The following is an 18,166-nucleotide window of genomic DNA, read 5'->3' on the forward strand; positions in this document are numbered from 1 at the left end:
TGCTGTAAAGGAAGTGCACGTGTCTGAGCAGTGCTTGGCTGACTAATACATTGACAATCGAAATTTTACAAGTGAAAGTAAAATGCCGTATTCTTATCTTGCGCGACAGAGTCGACCTTTTCAGCCGGCTGCCATTGATTTCCATCACGGATTTCCATGATGCCTATTTCCATCACGGCGCAACTGTGAAGTACTTTTCTACTGGTTAAAGGGATATAGAGGTGATCTAAGCATAGACACATTAGGGAAAAAGAAGAGCACTAATAAATATACTCATAATCCTTTCTCCTGCTCGGTTCCTTCAGATTTCTGGTATTGAGCGCCTTAGCCTGGCAGACGCGCTAACAGCAGTCTGTTGAAGGAGACAGAGTTGAGAGTCAATTAGGGAAAAATATCGATTTGCCTCATCCGTCATCTAGTTTGTTGAGACAAACATTAAGGTCCAGATATGGTGAGCTATGAGCAAATAGAGATAAAGCAAGAAATCAGTAGCGATTCTCTGCTCATGGGTATTAATAACTAATATAGGTTCACGAAGAACATTCATGCTATTTATGCCACCAAGCATTTTTTTCTAGTTTTTCTTTCTTCCTAGCCAGGTTGTTTATATAAATAGCACCTATCAGCAAAAACCGGCAAGCCTTACCTCAACGACTTTCTTGGCAATTCATATTTTCCACTTAAAAATGTTCATTGACTTCTTCTTCCAAAAACCTAGATGTATCGAGGATGGCCCTTCGTGCCAATTTGACCAGTCTTCGAGACTTCTTAATTTAAATGTTATTTGCCAGTTTATCTTATGAAAATCTTCCTCGGATTCAGAAGCCGCATAAGACGTGAGAACAATGCAAGGCGTCCGTTTTGTCGGGCAAAGAAGTAGTTTTCAAATTTAGCGAGGGTTGGTCCAACGCGGAAATATTCGATAATGCTTGGTGTTCGCTCAAATACCGTAAACCCACCTGCCAGCAGAAAAAGTTTCAAAAACGAGGGGACGTGATAGTAAAAAGTCTCCAGTTGCGCTTCTGCCCCTGTGCCACAGTTGGCCCAGTCAGGCCTATCGATCTTGGCTCTGGGTATGGAATTAATGGGCGTGCAAGAGCCGAGTGGGATGAAGGTCTATAGGTCGAATCCACCCAGCACAAACAGACTGGACAAGTGATCATTTTACTCTAATGACAGCCTGAATGTGACAGCTTTAAAAAAACAGTACCCGGTACGCGTTTTTTGAATTCCGTTCGAAAACGGCGGGAACTGTTTTTTTGGTGACAGGCAAGAAGGACTCCATACTGTGCGGTACCGAAGACACAGGCTCATCTTCAATCGTTTCATGGCAAAAAAATATGCTCAAGAAAAGGATGAATGGATAGCACAATGATTGGTTCAAATCTTTGACAGGGGTAGGGTTAATGTGAAGATCCTCATACTGAAGTATTTGAGGTAGCATCACTTATTATGAGTTGACACCTTTTAGGCCTAGTGAATAAATTATAAAAATAGAAAGATAACGGAGTGGATTACACGCGTGAGTTCCACAGCGGCACTTGTGACCCAACGTGGAGCAGTTACGCTAAATGCAAAAAGACGCCTGCACAGATCGAGAACGTGACCTTTTTAAAATAGGGTTGTTATAGTCGACATTCGTTCCTATAAATATTGACTATTAACTCAATTGTTGTTTTCAATACAAGGGATCATTTTCAAAAAAAATATCAAAAAATTATTTCCTTCTTTCGCCTTTTAACATCTGTCCAACGAGTTTATCGACCGGAGACACTGAATGTGATGATGATGTGAATATAACCTACAAAGCGTCTTAAATGCCGATGTTTTATAATAGCCAGGAGGCACAATTTAGGACGTAGGTGAGACTCAAAGAAAAAAATTAGAAAAACGATATTTACTTTAGTTTGGCTAAGCCATTTTGTTGTACGTCTCTCGGCCCTGTTAAAGATGTAATTGAAGTCTCACATATTTAGCGTAGGATATGCGCTATACCGGTACGTTAAATGTGTTCGGACCATATGGAAAGCTTTACAGTAAAACAAATCATACGAAGCGTCTTTCTATGCTGAAAATATTAGGGAAAAAGCTCTCCCGTGGATCCTAATGTGGTCTGGGGAAATCTTGAAACGTTCGCGGAGGATTGTTAACGTTAGCTGACAGTTTATGAAATGCATATATGTGTAAGTTCTATAGCCTCACATAGCAGCCAGCCACATAAAGAGATTTTTTAAAAAAGTAAATTTTTTTCTATTCTTCCGCGAAGACATTGTCTGTAATTGGCTTCCCGTAAAGACCGAGTGTTTCTCAAAAATATTGTTGTTCCCACATTGCTTACTTCGTTTCGTTCTTGGGCTGCCTATTATTAATACGAACCTGGGGACCTTAAAATAAAAGAACAATATAAGGAGATAACAGTAGCATGGTGCCGACCTAGTAACCGATTGAATAATTAAGGCAAACCTCTGGAAGACCTGTGTCAGAGTAACAGCATAGTAGAACATGCATTAAGGCAACGGAACAATCGATGCGACGTACCTATGCAAGGAATGAGTATGACTGATCTGCTAAAATAAGATCGCGTAACAGAATAACTCCAATAATGGATGAGCTCCGTTGATGAGAAGTAAAAAATACGCAATGAAATCACAAGGACAGCTGCAGCCTGCCATCGCTACGGGCTAATGGAACAATTGCGGCACTTTTGGCTTCAAACTTTAGACTCGGCCAGAGCAAGTAATTACGCTAGATAATAGCGAAAAAAGAATGGCAGCATATGTTTACTTAGAGCATCATTAAGTCGAAGAGCCTCGATGTGTTTAGGTAAAAATGGGACGTTTTGTTAGTTGCTATATTGAGCAATTGACGATACCTCTCCGTCCCAATAATTATTCGAAACAAACCCCGCTTTTCTATAAGAGGGGGCCTTACCAAAGCCGCCTCTTATATCGAAACCTGTAACGCAATGTCAGAGTCAAGTATTTTCACGATTGTATAAATCAGCCTTTTGCCTACAAACTGCTAAAATACTAATAATGATATAACAATGTCACCCCTCACAAGAGCAGGTTACCTGCAGCGACGCTCCGTCAACAATGGATGTTTACAGCGGTGGCAATATTCGACCGAGTCGCAGAGTAAGCCGTGTATCATTGAGCTTTATCGACGTAGTAATACGTCAGGCGGCCCGCTTTACAAGAACAGCTATGTATTATCAAAGTAAAGCGATCAAACTTACTGGATAAAAAGAGTTAAGATAGACATTGTTTTCGATATTTCTGTTAGAATTAGTAGCACTCATGCTGTACACCACTCAGTTCAAATCAAGTTTTGCATATCGATGTTGCTATTGCGAGAATGGCAGTAAGTTCATAGTACTTATATATTACAGAAGTTCTATTGAGCACTTTAAGGTGTTTTCACTTTAAACATCAAACTTAGCGATGATTCATAAGCTCAAAACTCAAGATTGACAACATATTTCAGGGTGAACCGAAGTCTTGGCTCACTTGACAAATGTAAATTTGGCTTAGTAATTGTGTTACGTTTATTGCCCTGACAACAGGTCGTTCTGCGAAAATCTATATCATACAAAAATGCCCTTATCTGTTATCTTATTAGTACAAAAATAGAAGTGATCCAGTGGAATTACACGTTTAAATACGACAATCGAGATCGAGTGCCTGCTCTATGATCCACAACTACTAACGCCAAAAATACTCTAGTTCTTTACTCTAGGTCGATCCTATCCAAATATTCTTCTCTTAGGTAGACAGCTGCATCCCGACTGCTTACCTCGACAGGTCACTTAGCAAGCGTTCTAACAAAGCAAGATACCGTATTTAAGCAGAAATGAAAGCAGGCGACAAGAACCTAAACATTTTTCATAAAACCCTTGCCATAAATTGCAGTTAGAAAATATCAGCCATAATAAGAGTATAGTTAAAGAACACAATAATGCCACACCACCTCCGCCACTGCTTCTCACGCTATTTTAAGGGAAAAGAACCGAAGATGACGGTTCGCCACCCTGTGTGATACGAGGCTATCGGTCATTATGTATTTTTGTCTGTAGCCAGAGTAGTGGCCGATGCTCCGAGAGAGTAAGGAGAATCCACAAAGAACACGAGACATCAACCGCACGAAGCAACGTCGTATAGAAGTATCTAGTCGAACGACAAGTCTTGTCACATGCTGTATACTATCGCAGGTGTCAGAGGAACGCAATCTGTTCTAGATAAATAGACCAAAAGCGAAATAAAACAGACAACAATGATAAAGTTCTTACTTCTTTCTTACTTAGAATGTTTGTTTCATTAAGTATTCTTCTACTACTACACAAAGTAATATAGCCTTTTGCTCCGTACTCCCTTGAATGCTGCTGTAAATAGATTTCTTTATACTTATTCTCGGTATCCTGTTCTCTTCGTTGTTATTTTGTCTCGTTGTTCTTAATATTGCAACCTAACCTACCTCCAACACAGAACTTAGTTTATTACATCGTGTATACTCCGTTACTCGGCTACGACAATTCGGATTGTGGGCTTTTTCATTTTCAGTAGTCATAATAGCACGTGGGAAAATTAGGGCGATAAAAGTACTCAGAAGCTGCAACAGTGATTGACCAACTTAACTGATGTTGGTTCTTTCAGGGGATGAAGCGCCTGCACGTCTTTCATGGCTTACCTTAGTCAACCTAATGCTATGGGACGTTCGCTGCGATCACAACATTCAAAACTCTGCAATCGCGCGTGATAGAAATTTATTTGTTGCTTCTGTTTCGTAATATGAACTGTTTACACAAGAATAAATGCAATAAGCAATTTTTTTCTTATTTTTATTTAAAATCAAGCCTTAGTAACTATCAAGGTTACCAAGAAAGTCAACATATGTGGAACGAGCGTTTCTTCCCTTGAAAAAAACGAGGTCGCTAGTGCAAAATTGCGTCACAAAGGACGCACGACGGCTTAGAGTGGCATCAGGCAAGCAGACATACGTTTTCGGCCGAAAAACGGGGGTATAAAAAGGATGCGATGCGTACGTACTCACTGATGACCCGTGACCTCGGGTGCTTGTGAACTTCAAGAACGTATGTATATTGACGAGATTCGGTGTTTGTACTTTGTTCCGTCGTTCGTTGGGCGTATGCATAATGAATTTGAAGATGCGCACATTAGCCTTGTATCCCTCCTCGAAATTCACTCACTTTAAGTAAATTTTAACAAAAGCACAACATCACATTAACACAAAGACTACTTGCAACAATCAGATCCTCGTTCTTCATATATGGGAGCCAGTGCATATAGTACGATATACGGAAAGAATCAGATTATCATTGAATCATCGACTACTAATAGACACGATGTAGAATGTATGTTTATTTATCAACGCAATTGAACTATTTTTACAGCTCGAAGTTGCAAGCTTCTACGATGAAAACTCTATATATAGCTTCTATCAAACATTTCCGGAAAATAAAATTGCTTGCCAGTTTCTAGGTTTGCGAAACATATTTCCCGGAACTCGATTTCGTTATGCTTTTACGCACTGATTGAAGATCAATTCAACTCTACGGAACCGAGAAGATAAATCAAATTAGAGGCACACATAATCAATAGTGTTAAGTGAGATGACCCGCTCTAAATTAAGTTCTTGCTGAGCTACTTAGCTCAGCCCATTTCGGCACCGTTAAGACTGACTGGATCAGTAACCCATTGAAAGATTAGTAGAATACATAACTAGTCAAGGTCTCAAAACATTTAAGGTACACAAAGTATGAGCTGGCCTAGTAAGCGTGGGGCACACCAGTTTCTGTATTTTGCTAAACGTATATATATATATATATATATATATATGGAGGCATCAAATCGAAAGCATTACAGAGCTCATGCTTTCTAGATTTAGCAGTTCCAGATCAAAAGAGGTTTCCCGTTCTACCTCCGGTATGCCGCATCCTATCAGACGGCTGGCTCCCAGCAAGAAACGAAATAGGAGAGGGACATCCGTGTCCCCATGATAGCTTAGTGACTAACGTGTTTGCCTGCTAATCTTAAGGACAAGTTGCGGTCTAAGACCGAATTGAACATAGACACACTTGATCAGCCGTCTGATGCCTAACGGCGATACCGGACATAACTCAAAACGAAGAGAGCAGCTTAAACATTAACCTGCATTTACCATCCCCTATAGGTGCATCTTGTTTAAACGGAGTAACACACGAGCCTGAAGCCCCGTCTAGATTCAAGCCACGTTCAAAGTTATATCAAGTTACATGGGTTTATGGAGCAACTGTCACTCGGAACCAATTTCTAGAGGCCCGTTTCGAGGGCCAGGAGAAGCTCTGCAAGAGCTCACCAAATTATACGTGATGCGACTCGAGTAACTTTGCCTTTACCCTTCCTTGTACATATGCACAAGGTATAACATTGGAAAGCTCCGGGCTTTTGAGTTGTATATACAACTGTGGTAAGTTCATAGATAAAAAAACCTTGCGTGAGTCGTCCGTAACATTGTCTTGTCGACAGACAGTTATCAGAAGGTACTGAAAATACCTAATTTAAAAATGTATTTCAAGCCTAAAATGAGTTTTCAAGTTTTTCGCATAGACTACATACAATAACAATTTTTAGATAAGTGTACTAATAAGGAAAAGTGTTTTCCTTCTTCTTGTTTGCTCTTTGATTATGTATATATTGTTTGTAGAGAAATGTGCGTCCGAATGTGTCGTCAATAGGAAAATAAACTCATGGACGACGCGAAGTATCCTACTCGAGAACAACTGGTACGTTCGTGCCGCGGGCTATGTAGATGTAACCGAAAGTACTAACAGGTAATTTTCCATCAACAGAGTGTGAAATAAATAAGCATTTGTCTAAAAGACCGCATAGTCAAAGGGTACACAATGAAATGTAGAATGCTCTTAAGATCTCTATTGGAACGAGGTACACGACTGCATGTACGTACATACTGTGTTTGTACGACGACCGAGTTAACTGTTCTCTGGTGCAGGGATGGTCAACGGCTACTACAGCCAGAGGGACCTTCTGCTCACAGCTTAACTTATAGGATGCGCTTGTCTTTGAAATGTTCGACGAACTGCGTAAAATGGCCTGAGTCCAGGCTATGTTATACTGTAACGAGATGCTTGCTCGGCTGTGATCAGGCAATGTCTTATTTGCATAGGACTTGTTCTAAGTACTATAAGGCTGATATCAGGATATCAGCGTGCATTTGGCCGGCTGATCCACAGCAACGAATTACGATAACTAAGAGAAAAATAGTAGCAGTTTAGTGTTTACACCACACATCGTGTACACTGTGTATCGCTATTATTATAGATCAACGAGGACATCTTTAGCAGCACCTCTTACACCGCCATCTGTTTTTGATCAGATAAGTAAGATAATGAATATAGCGAGGAATACGGAATATCAGGGTATTAAGAATTTTTCGTTAAAATTCCTAAACAATGAACTTGAGTTGAACACGTTCGTTAAATGGGTGGCTTAAAACAAAGTTACCCTCTGTGACAGAATGTGTACAGTGTCACACAGACGCCTACGCGAATACAATGTCTAGGATCAAGGTCACAATGATCGAGACCATTAGAAGTGAATCGGCTGACGGGGACCTACGTCTAAAGACGTGGCTATTGAATGACAAGTAACAAAGGTGACTATATAACACAAAGAAGAAAAAGCAACTGCTAGTGAAAACGCAGGCCTGACTATAAGGACAGTGTCTGTTTCGAGCAGTGACAAGACGGGAGCTCACTATCGATACCGCAACACATGGCGATGCTATATATACGAGGCAATTCGTATGCACGCGATGCAGTATCAATCAGAGACAGTTAATTATGTGGTAGAATATAGGTGAATGAGTACCCCTACTGTGTCTAGGGCTAGTCGAGGTGATAGACCGCAGCGTTATTTGAGAAAAAAAGTACAGCGCAAACAAACACGGCAAATGAAGCAACAGTCTATAACGGCAATAACAATTATAATACTAGTAGTAATAATAACCGAGTTGAAAGCATGCAAATCATTGACGATGGCCCTATGACTCATAACAACGTTCTTACGACTGCCTAGAGGCTTAGGCCGTTTTCTAGCGTATCTTCTAGAATGATAGCTGATATAGCCGAGGGTGAAGAGTGATGCATTGATACCCAATGATTAAGCAAAATCAATTCTACTCAACGCTTTGTATTTGGCTTAAGTACATCACGCCCAGATAAGGCATATCAAATAACTAGTGCTTGACTTTTCACCTGGTTTCGTTCATTTAGAGCAGCAGGGAGTTTTGGCAATAGGTTGTTCAACCCGCGAAATGAACCCTAGCAGTTCTTCAATGAAGATGGTGGACATCCATAATAGCTGAACGGCAATAAGAATCTGCACACCGCCGTTAATGTGGCCACCACTATCAGCCGCCTGCGTCGAGGAGCCAACTAGAGCGCACAAGCGATAGAGGTCGCAGTCGCCCCACAACGGTACCCCATAACGGTGAACGACGACAGGACAGTATTAATAGTAAAAACGACGAGGATACAATAACAATTACAGGCATGAGCAAGCTGTGTGTATCTAATGGTATTGATTGTGACTATACGTCGTCATGTATTTGTTACAATTTGTCGCTCATGAAACTCTTCAGAGAATTAGACGTTCGAACGCTTTTCTAGAATAAGCAAATCGCGACTGATCAGCGGCGATCCAACTTCAAAAAAATCAGCAAAGAATCATCAGTGCAGAAACAGAGCCAAAAGAATATTTATTGTAAATTTTCTCGTACTGATTTGCATTTGGCGGGGTTTTATGGAAGAAGTCGTATCCAAAATACGGCTGACGGAAAAGCAAAGTGTTACTTACATCCCGTATGAGTTGCTAGCATATTCGTGAGTGTGATAAAACAAAACAGCCTCCATTAACTACAACCCGCGTATCCGTCCCTAGGTTGCCCCTCGAAGAAAGCCCAAAACAGTATGGCAGATCTCAATTTGTGTTTATCTTATTGAATCCACAAATCGAGATGTGAGCCGAAGAAGCGTATGCTACTTCTTCTGGCTTGTGTATCTCAAGACAGATCGCAAATGAAACGTACATTTTGATTCCAAGACGACAAAAGCATGCATGCAGTACTTAGGCGACAAATAAGTACAGGGCTTAATTATTCATACAGCTTGTGCACTATACGTGCTAAAGATATTCCATTTGATTGCATGTGTTTACTTTTTTTTATGTAGATTTTTCAATATCCTGTCAGAAACATGAACAAGCAAACTTAATAGAGGCGCTATAAACCCCAGATCTTTGATAAGGTTCAGTTCGAGTTCTCAACTGACACCAACATTACTTATTGCCATAATGATCATTGACATAGGGTTTAATTCGTTTTTAGACTTGGGTAAAAATGTTAGGTGGGGCAGTTGCAACTAGCAAAACTTCTAAATAATTGACACCTATCCGGTAAAAAGCGGTCTAAGGTTTTTTTCATTCTTTGCTTCATACAATAATGTGTGCTATACAAACAGTGCCCTCCAACATCGGCTATAGCCATTGGCGTAAACGACTAGGGCAGAGTTGTGCGTCCAGTTCCTTAGGATATTTTACCGCAGTCAATTCATTGTAAGACAGCCATATCGCAGAGTTTATATATATACACATATTTTTTGAGCGTTATATTTAACCCTAGCTACCCAACGCATTTTAGTTGACCACTTGCGGTAAACGTTTAGCAAGACAGGTGTTGCCGAAAGGTAAACTCCAATCAAAGATAACCTGATCTGTGCTATATGCAATGACTTTTTATGTCGGTGGCTTAGATGGCCAAGTTTCCGGTTTAAAGAGACCGGGGTTTCATTAGGGATACATAATTACTGAACAATTCGTGCGAAGAAGGATATGCTGCTACTAGCATTAATTATAACATCTATTATTTTAAGGCTGAAGGGAAGCTCAGACTCTCTTAAGCTTTTTACGTGTAAATACTAGTAAATGGAAACATGGAGTAAAGACATGGAAAGGATTCGCCTTCAGCGAAAACTAATTCAGTAACAGCGTCCTAGTAAAACGTCGAACCCATTCCTTTATGCTGTGGTAATTAGTAGACATTTACGTTGCTCTTGTATGTCTAAGGATTAAGTATCTAAAGCAAGTAACGTATTAGAACTTATTGTACTGAAGGATTCCTTTTAGTGCTCCATCGTACTACACGAACAGACAACCGCAGTTAATTGGAGGCCTAAGACAATAACATTAAAAGCCTGACGTTTGAATTACGCGTAAAGGTAACCTCCAACTGGTCAATCCAACAAAAGTGAGACCTTTTAATGGATATTAAATGGAAAAAAAACAACGTGCACAGGCTACATAATCTAGACAAATCGGTAATAGATGCTAAATTTATCTCTATATAGAGAAGAAGGCCACAACAAAGTGTCACTTGAACCAGTTCCTACTTAGGCTTCCTTTATTTGGTGGATCAAAAAGCAGTCCGAATGAAGCAATAGGACGTTGAAAGTCATGATAGAACTCGAACCGGTGCAGTATACCTGTGCGAATGATATTGCGGAAAAGCATATAGTCTGAGTAAAAAATTGCTCATGCGTAGTAATGCTAGTAGGTAGTATATAATAACAATAACAAGAGTAATCAACCATTTCCATCAGAAGCTCGACCGGAATATATTTGCCGTGCGCTTCGTATTGCAGAAGTTATACGGAATTTAGACAAAAGACCCTTGGAGATAAGAACCATGGCTTCTTCCAACGCCCCCATATCGCTTGTTTCATGGTGTTCGTGCGGGTAGTGTTGGTTATTAGCTAATCGACCGTAGCCCACAGTTATGTCAGGCGATCTGTTCATCTGGAAGGTGGTAATTCCTGTCTTCCCTAAAGCAGCCGCCCACAGCCGTTCGATTTTTATTCTCAAGTGATATACTTAATGCTTTAGAATATTATAACCATACGCAGAAACGCGCTAGTAGCTTGTGAATATAACAAATATAATTTTATTATTATCAAAATTAATCTCATGGCCTGAAGCAGACCTAACGCATCAGTGAGATTCATAAAAACAGAATGGTTTTTCGTCAAGAGCCAATAACGATAATATAGGGTAAAATTTTCACTGTATAAACGATCGACACATAAGAAACCAATATTATTATTATTACTATTATGAGCAGTCTAGCATAACTGTACATAAACAGCAACATACTACAAATTTAACATATTTTAGACTATGCGAACACTACACCTTGTAGCGATTTAAGTTACTATAGCAATAGACCTATCGGTTAGCGCGCGTATTGCACGAGCTCTGACTCCGATCCTGTTATTAACCAGCGCTGCCGCTATCTGTCATTAGCTACCAAAGCCGCGCCCGTATGGCTTGCCACATCGATGTAGCAAATATCACAGCAGCTGTCCGTTCGGTCGGTCGCGTTTATTGTCTGGCTTTGTAAGCGGATACAAGTTCGGCCTTTTTCGAACGAATCCTCTTCATCGGATGGTCTTAACACTTCTACAATCACTAGCTTCTGCTAGCTTCTGTCGAAGACAAACTGACCGAAGAAATACCAGAGAGTATTACCTCGTTATGCACTCAGCGCTGGGATTCAGTCATCGCATCAAAGAAGTCTGTCACACTGCACAACAGTCTACCTTCTAACGGTTCGCGCGCCTTCTGCATGATCAACCGTGATGACGTAATATCCTATCCTTTAGATGTTAGTAGATGCATGTAAACGGCTTGTGGACGCTGCGTATCGAGTGAACTGCCTCATCACGTCAGACTCTTCACACTGAAAATTTGTGTCTATAGAGAGTCAAAGAACTCTTTAAATAAAAACGATTGTATTCTTAGCCATTACTTAGTACAACCGTGGCCACAGTTTCTTTACCATCGTCGAACGTTACATCCATGCTCCGTAGGAACTTCACCCTCCTCCTCCTCCTCCTCCTCCTCTTACGGCTATCGTAGCTGTTGCAGGCCCCTTTGTCCTAACATAGACGATGTTACAACGCAAGCCTTGAAAACAGCCGCACGCAAACTTGCGCACACAGGATGTAACTTAGGGTTCTCCGGAGCAGACGCTTGATGTGCATACCTTCCCGCTCAAAAATCAAATTATTTCTCCTCTATAGACACTCCCCCACAAAACATACGTCTGGTTCCTACAGCGGCAATAGCGGCCAACGCCGTTTTTGCCGTCGACTGTCTCGAGCTTAGCTCAGATGCTTTTCATCTTTAGGGACTCGAAAGCAACATTTAGAGCAGTACTTTGTCGGTCTCTGGAATCCGAAAACATATAATCGTGATTGTAAGAGACCAGCGTTGTTTCTCAATTAAATATTTTACGTACGCTCCGCTGGCTCTAGATGGATAGAACAAAAATTTCATGAATTAGCTAAAATTAGCAACAAAATTCAGCGGTAATTCTTATGATCAGTAAGGGTAATAAAAAAGTCATATCCATCGTATATCGTTGAATTCCGTTTAGCTATAATTTTACAGCTCCTGTACTATTCTCCTTCCGTGACTTCACTTGTCTTTGCTAGCAGTTTGGTACTGAGTCATCCACCATAGGCGTCCTGCTTTGTATAAATCGCTTGCGGTATAGTGTGCCCCGAATTTACAATAACGGACCGATATTATACTTCCAATGTTTCCAAATGCTGTCAATCCTTTCGGCATATAGGCATTTAACACCCTCTATATAGCCAATAGCCTGTCGCTGTATCATTGCTCTGGCTTCATCTACAAGCCGTCAAAGCAAGTACTACGATCACAGCTCGGGCTTGCTGCTCTGTCTGACGAAAGAATTTATTTACATTGGTGTCAAACCGTTATCGACTGTTTTTTTTTTGACAGGAAACAAAACAGCCACCTTGTAGAATCACAACGACATTATCCGTTGCGTTATATCCTAGATACAGTAGTATCAACGACTTTACTCAGTTATTGCTATAGACTGTATCAGGTCACTGGCCGATCTTCAAACAAAGATACGCTAGGCTGAGGTGCGGGCATATATACTAATTTTATTCAGCCACAGGGCACATTCTCGGGAACACTCAGAGCTTGCTCCCAGGACTTTACGACTAGTCCCTGTGATAGTCTAATAGGCAACGTATTTTCCTGCTAATTTTAGGGACACGTTATCATCTAGGCTCGAACTCAGGCAGGAACACACTTCGTTTCACGCTGGAAGCCAAGCGTCCGATAGGTATGTCTGCTGGCAATAGCTGACGTGAGACTCGAAAAATAGTGAGGGCTTTACGTTTAGCCAGGCTGTTGGAACGTTATGTAAAACTTACCAATTTTCGCTAGCTCACACTGGAGAGATTTATTGGCGATTCAGGGTGCTTGCTAGAACGCGAAGACCTCCAGTGACTTTTATGGGGCCAAACAGAAGCCGTACAAGCGCTATAGCTGATGATGGGCTGTAAATCGATGATAGCTGTAGTGTCCACAACGAACGATTTGTAACTGACACGAAGCTGTGAATTATGACCTGCCTTGAAGAGCAAACAAGTATAATCTTCCTATATAATCTTCCCTTAGGACAGACAGGCCCGTGACGTAGTAAAGCTATCCGAATACTGGTCATCAAAGCATCTCCAATAAGAGCAATCACCTGTTCGTAAATGTATGCATTTGATCTTTATTATAAAGGCCTCTTCCAACCCACATTAAACATACGAAACTACGCCAACTGCTTCCCTTTAGCAGCCAACAGTATCCAACATCTACAATTACGTATATGCCACGCTAATAAGCTGAAAGTTCGGTCAGCATTACGACTGATTCGTTGCAATAGCTATGTACTGCCTATCCATTTCATCTGAGGCGGCAGCAGCAGCTATAGTAAGCCCTAGCGATCGCTGGCGCGAAGCCCAGATCAAACCTGTTGATGCTTCCCTCGTCTTCGTCTCTTCCAGGAGTCGCAGATGGTCCAAATCGCAGCGTTCTCGTGAGGTTCGGCAAACGCAGCAACGTAAATTCCTCTATACACATATGTATAGCGCGTGCAATAGTAAATGACGATGCTTTTGGCCACTGGTCACCCGAATATCAGTGGAGTTTGTCATTGTTCACCACTATAAAAGAGGGTGCATACCGAAGGTATAACGGGAACGCCGACACCATTAGGGGCAGCAGTAGAATACAGAGGGGCTACTAACCCAATGGCTTGGACAGTGAGGTTCATTAGCTACGATCATCGCCACTAACTTAAAATCTATCTTGTCAACTTGGACGGCATTGCTTCAACTTGCTTGTAACTTGTTGAACATCAAGCATCGGACTTCAGTCAATAGTAACCTACCGTATACGGCTGTGAAACGCGTGGTACCCATCGGATAAGGTGCCATACGCTACTGCAGTTGCTGTAGCCGTACGTGCATTTTATGAGAATGGGTTACTTTATAACTGCGCACTTCTCATATACGTAAATGAAGAAAAATATCATGCTAGTAAAACGCTGTGCTGAATTTTACTTGGTGTGCACTTGGGAACGACTGTGAGGCTAAGCGCAGGTATAGAAGCCGAGAGGAAAGGGAGGGCTTGAAAAAACAAAGGGGTAATTGTTTGCGACAATATTGTACATGGCTAGCAAATGCTTCCGTGTTCGCTGCTTGGTTCTTTCCATCGTTTCGCAAACGGTGCATCAATCGCCAATTATGGAGTACGGGTTACTCCTCTGTCAAGCCGATCGATCGCGTTTTACCTCCAACCAGACGTGCACTCTGTTTAGTCAGTTATTAATAGATCACTATAAATGACTTGTCTTTTTCACTTTGCGGCCAACATTCGTTCACATCGTTCAGGGGTGTCTCCCAGATGCACTTTTTCCATCTGTACATATACGCACAAGCGCGCCTAAGTACAAACCCACACGTTGGCCGTTATCATAATAGTTTTGTGAACTTCTCATCTCTTGACTGCTCGACAGAGGCTGGTAGTGGCAAACAACTACCAGCAAGCAGCGAATGCTGAAGTTTCGGTAAGTTCGGGAGGTTAGTCAGTAAACCGTTTCGGATCGGCTAAGTAACCTCACGTCTTCTAGGTAGATGGTTGCACATGTTGGAATGCATTAAATTTGTGTCACTAATATCATTTTCATCTACGACGGGAGACATACTTCTTGCGTTCCCCATTAAACACTGGTAACCGTCCCGAAAACATTTTCAATATTTCTAGAGCACAGAAAAACAATAGACCTATTATACTTGTTTGATTTTTTAAAAGGTGCGTTCCTTTTTTTTAAGTGGTATGGCACGAACCGCTAGGAATCATACGCTAAGGCAAAGGGTTCGGGGCCAATTGGCAGTCAGTCATGTACTCACCAAACTATGGAAACTGATATTTAAATGAACTTTTATTTAATACATCTGCCATTTATTTTAATTACTGCATTCATTCAACAGCTCACAAAACATGTTCCAAACTTCCTTATGTAACCTCGCGAATAACTCAATAATCGTACATATCCAAAAGATTCTAAAGGGAGTACGAAATCAAAAAACTGTGCATCGTTGTACATGATTGTATAGTCGTGACCCCAAAGACAATAGGAGTACTATCTTAAAATAACCTGAAATTCCTGCATACAAATCTCAGCTGTATTAGAAATGGTTGTTTGTATTATTTTGGATGAATTCGTGACTTCTTCAGTCCATCATAGATTGTCCGCTTCAGCGTCTATTTGTTAAAAGTCTCCTTAGAAGCAGCAAAAATGAGCGGCAGCGTAGAATGCCTATTTTTAAGGGTTTATAGTTTCATAGAGGGCTCTTCTAGAACGAAAACGTCATGAAAAAGAGCCTTTTGCCCTTGCCGGATTAAGCTAGCTCGTCCTATCATTTAAAAAAAACAGGACAAAACCTGCCGTACCTTGGAGGGCGGATTAACGCATTAATTACGCACTACGTCAGACGGCGCTCAGAAAGACTATGAAAATAGGACTACATATATATATGGATCCAGAAAATGGCCAACCTGATCAATATTCCGGGTCCTATAGTTACTGGGCTTCAATGGCCACTCTGTAGAACAATACTACGTGTAACGAATGCGCCATATCTTGAACGGACAACTACATCATCAAACATATAGTAAGTTTAACGTATTATCTCAAGCCAGCTTTTTCAGCAAGTTCCAGGAAAATTACACTATAAATGAAAAAGGAGGGGTCAGGCGAATGGATTGGCAGCCTTCTCTAACGACACCCTCAGTGACGTTAGGTTACTTTCAACTCTGTACTATAGAATCAAAAGCGTTTGAAACTGCCTCGTATCAATACCATAATAATGCATAGTACTTAGAGCCACAGCCTCCGGCACGTTCGAGCTAACTGTAAATAGTTTGTATTAGTAATTGATTAATAGAAGTTTTAGCCTGAGAGTTGAGTGACTGGTTATGGAAGCTGGAAAAGTTACGTCGTCACATATATAGTTTGCAAGGCCACTACACAGTTATAACCAAAATAGTTTCCGCTGAACGATACATGCTATTCATGTGAATAGGCAAATACTTAATATTGAAAAAATCTACTTATTAATCATAAATTTATGCTGCTTGAAGATCCGTTAATAAACAATGATTAATAATCAATTTATCTAATTAATCGTTCCAATTGAGTTCGAGAGTAAGGGGTGTCTCGTTTCTTTCAACAGACGACAAAAACAGTATCGGGTAACGGGGAGTTCATAATTAATTAGTAATGGCCGGACGTACTCACGCAATCGACTGTTTCGACCAGTAAAACCTGTCGCAAGATATGTCGGTCTCCTAAGGCGGAACTTCATTAATTAGAGGCAATTGTATTTCTAATAAAGAATCACTTTCTAAGAGAATTACATAGTGCCTGAAGGCTCCGGGGACGACAGGTAAATTGCCAGCACGACAACGAAATATCTTGATTATGACGAATACGTTATAGACTATAAGACGATGTTGCTGTTCCTTGGCTTTAAGCTACGGTTAAGAAGTTCCCAGAATTCGAAAGTTACTCAAATATCTTCCGTGAATGAAGAAACTAACGATATTAAAGTAAAATTTATTAAAACGATTTTTCCAAATGGTTCTACAACTATCCCACTAGGCCTAGCTAGCGCTACTTGCGAATTTTAATATCGAGCCGATATAAGAGCCGAGTACGAAATAGGAAGGCAAAGCTAGAGATGATTTAACCAATTCACTTTTTACTACTACCTTTATTTTAAGGTATTTATAGAAAAGTTTTTTCTCGGCCGACCCTTGGTCTGGAGTGTCGCACAGCTTCCCGGCTTCAGAGTCATTTGGCCTCCCAGGGAAAGCGCGTTCGGTCTGGTCACGTTCCTATAAGCTCCCATTCTGAAAGGTCTTAGCGCAGATACTTAGATCCGGACCATTGATTCATACCAAATAAGCCTATGATAACAGACTTGACACTATCGCAGTCATCGCTGAAAAACAGCAGCAGCGCTTTTTATTGGACACGGATTGGATTTAATGGATAGAATACTTTTCGAAATACCATTATCTTAGTCTCTCGGAATATTCACACGACATTATATTGGCTACACTATCGAGTCTATGGTACGCACTCAAGTGTAGATGTTACTTAATAATTCGTTTTCGTCACGATAAAAAAGGACACGCACAATAATTATACTACGTAAGGACCTAAAAGTGTATAGACCGCAGCAGAATTGCTACAGCTTTTGTAATAAATGGGTGAAGGATTGGATCTTTAGCTAGTTGCAAAATCGTTTATAGCAATAATTTCACGTCCTCACCTAAAAGTATCTGTTCTCTTGGTAAAAGATTTACGCCCTCTTCTTATCCAAATGTACAGTCAAGTCGACTCATCAGACATATGAAATAAATGGCATTGTATAAACACATCTCCATTGTATAGGTTAATGACGAGCTCTTACCGCTGCTGTAAGCGTATTGCTCTCAGTTCTTTGCTTGTCAGGTCACTTATAGTGCTTCTTTCTTAGGGTAAAGATGTCATAGGAGGCGGATGCCTCTGGACATAGACGCACTGATTCATGCTATAAGATATCCCTTCCCGGAAGGAAACTGGCTTGATCTATGGCAGAACATGTAAGGAGTCAAGGCGTGTCTCCCGGCGAGATTTGCATTAGCAACACCGCGCGCCTCAGGAGAGACAC

The 18,166-nt window shown here is 40.9% G+C and overlaps 1 long non-coding RNA gene across 3 annotated transcripts in view; it reads left to right on the plus strand.

Annotated features, from left to right (window-relative positions):
- Positions 1 to 4,658: 4,658 nt before the first annotated feature.
- Positions 4,659 to 18,166, plus strand: part of LOC111266464 (uncharacterized) — a 57,052-nt gene continuing 43,544 nt past the window's right edge. For 2 of the 3 annotated variants that reach the window (XR_015313472.1, XR_002684116.2), the window contains exons 1-3: positions 4,659 to 5,089; positions 6,190 to 6,465; positions 6,703 to 6,829. This is a non-coding gene — a long non-coding RNA (uncharacterized LOC111266464). Of the gene's footprint in view, positions 5,090 to 6,189; positions 6,466 to 6,702; positions 6,830 to 8,290; positions 8,744 to 18,166 lie in introns of those variants that run through there. The other variant, XR_015313454.1, reaches the window with a different exon arrangement.

This window comes from Varroa jacobsoni, unplaced genomic scaffold, assembly GCF_002532875.2.
Source record: "Varroa jacobsoni isolate VJ856 unplaced genomic scaffold, vjacob_1.0 scaffold_116, whole genome shotgun sequence".
In the NCBI taxonomy this organism is placed as follows: Eukaryota; Metazoa; Arthropoda; class Arachnida; order Mesostigmata; family Varroidae; genus Varroa; species Varroa jacobsoni.